The sequence below is a fragment of the Arachis hypogaea genome, chromosome 19, assembly GCF_003086295.3.
Source record: "Arachis hypogaea cultivar Tifrunner chromosome 19, arahy.Tifrunner.gnm2.J5K5, whole genome shotgun sequence".
NCBI lineage: Eukaryota > Viridiplantae > Streptophyta > Magnoliopsida > Fabales > Fabaceae > Arachis > Arachis hypogaea.
In genome coordinates this window covers 52,218,820-52,221,282 of record NC_092054.1, presented here as the reverse complement: position 1 = coordinate 52,221,282, position 2,463 = coordinate 52,218,820, and the positions used below count along the sequence as shown (strand labels likewise).

Genomic DNA, 2,463 nt, shown 5'->3' with positions numbered 1-2,463 from the left:
GGCATGCAAAAATGCCTTTGCACCCAACTCTGGGCGTTCAACGCCAGGTTGGTGGCCATTTTGGGCGTTCAATGCCCATTTGTGTGCCATTTCTGGCGTTGAACGCCAGAACCATGCCTGTTCTGGCGTTCAGCGCCCAGAAGCTGCCCATTTTGGGCGTTCAGCGCCAGAACCATGCTCTGTTCTGGCGCTGAACGCCAGACAGATGCTCCTCCAGGGTGTGATTTTTTTTCTGCTGTTTTTGATTCCGTTTTCAATTTTTATATTTATTTTGTGACTCCACATGATCATGAACCTACAAAGACATATAACTAAGAAAAATATAGTTAGATAAATAAAAATTGGGTTGCCTCCCAACAAGCGCTTCTTTAATGTCAATAGCTTGCCAGTGGGCTCTCATGGAGCCTCATAGATGTGCAGAGCATTGTTGAAACTCTCCAACACCAAACTTAGAGTTTGGATATGGGAGTTCAACACCAAACTTAGAGTTTGGTTGTGGCCTCCTAACACCAAACTTAGAGTTTGACTGTGGGGGCTTGGGTTGACTCTGCTTTGAGAGAAGCTTTTTCTGCTTCCTCTCCATGGTTGCAGAGGGAGATCCTTGAGTTTTAAACACAAGGGAGTCCTCATTCCATTGAAGGACTATTTCACCTCTGTCAACATCAATCACAGCTCTTGCTGTGGCCAGGAAAGGTCTTCCTAGGATGATGGATTCATCCTATTCCTTTCCAGTATCCAGGACTATGAAATCAGCAGGGATGTAAAGGCCTTCAACCTTTACTAACACGTCCTCTACTTGTCCATATGCCTGTTTTCTTGAATTGTCTGCCATCTCTAATGAGATTTTAGCAGATTGCACCCCATAAATTCCCAGTTTCTCTATTACAGAGAGGGGCATGAGGTTTATTCCTAAACCAAGGTCACACAGAGCCTTAAAGATCATGGTGCCTATGGTACAAGGTATTATGAACTTTCCAGGATCCTGTCTCTTCTGAGGCAATGTCAGTTGATCCAGATCACTTAGTTCATTGATGAACAAGGGAGGTTCAACTTCCCAAGTATCAATGCCAAATAATTTGGCATTTAGCTTCAGGATTGCACCAAGAAACTTGGCAGTTTGCTCTTCAGTAACATCCTCATTCTCTTTAGAAGAGGAATACTCATCAGAGCTCATGAATGGCATAAGGAGGTTTAATGGGATCTCTATGGTCTCTAGATGAGCCTCAGAGTCCTTTGGTTCCTCAGAGGGAAGCTCCTTATTGATCACTGGACGTCCCAGGAGGTCTTCCTCCTTGGGATTCACGTCCTCTCCTTCCCTTACAGGTTCGGCCATGGTGCTTATGTCAATGGCCTTGCACTCTCCTTTTGGATTCTCTTCTGTATTGCTTGGGAGAGTACTAGGAGGGATTTCAGTGATCCTTTTACTCAGCTGGCCCACTTGTGCTTCCAGATTTCTAATGGAAGACCTTGTTTCATTCATGAAACTTACAGTGGCTTTAGATAGATCAGAGACTAAGTTTGCTAAATTAGAAGTATTTTGTTCAGAGTTCTCTGTCTGTTGCTGAGTGGATGATGGAAAAGGTTTATTATTGTTAAACCTGTTTCTTCCACCATTATTAAAGCCTTGTTGAGGCTTTTAATCCTTCCATAAGAAATTTGGATGATTTCTCCATGATGAGTTATAGGTGTTTCCATAAGGTTCACCTAAGTAATTTACCTCTGCTATTGCAGGGTTCTCAGGATCATAAGCTTCTTCTTCATAAGAAGCCTCTTGAGTACTGTTGGATGTAACTTGCATTCCATTCAGACTCTGAGAAATCATATTGACTTGCTGAGTCAATATTTTATTCTGAGCCAATATGGCATTCAGAGTATCAATCTCAAGAACTCCCTTCTTCATAGGCATCCCATTATTCACAGGATTCCTTTCAGAAGTGTACATGAACTGGTTATTTGCAACCATGTCAATGAGTTCTTGAGCTTCTGCAGGCGTTTTCTTCAGGTGAATGGATCCACCTGCAGAAGTGTCCAATGACATCTTAGATAACTCAGACAGACCATCATAGAATATATCCAGAATGGTCCATTCTGAAAGCATGTCAGAAGGGCACTTTTTGGTCAGTCCTTTGTATCTCTCCCAAGCTTCACAGAGGGATTCACCTTCTTTCTGTCTGAAGGTTTGAACATCCACTCTAAGCTTGCTCAGCTTTTGAGGAGGAAAGAACTTGGCTAGGAAAGCCTTGACCAGATTATCCCAAGAGTTCAGGCTATCTTTAGGTTGAGAGTCCAACCATATTCTAGCTCTGTCTCTTACAGCAAATGGAAAAAGCATGAGCCTGTAAACTTCAGGATCTACTCCATTAGTCTTAACAGTATCACAGATCTGCAAGAATTCAGTTAAGAACTGAAAAGGATCTTCAGATGGAAGTCCATGAAACTTGCAGTTCTGCTGCATCAGAGAAA

At 42.7% G+C, this 2,463-nt stretch overlaps 1 non-coding gene across 1 annotated transcript; it reads left to right on the top strand.

The window, feature by feature from the left end:
- The first annotated feature begins 2,092 nt into the window (after window positions 1–2,092).
- LOC112781542 (small nucleolar RNA R71) lies at window positions 2,093–2,200 on the top strand. Its single transcript, XR_003192315.1, has one exon. It is a non-coding gene; the product is annotated as a small nucleolar RNA R71 (small nucleolar RNA).
- Window positions 2,201–2,463: the final 263 nt, after the last annotated feature.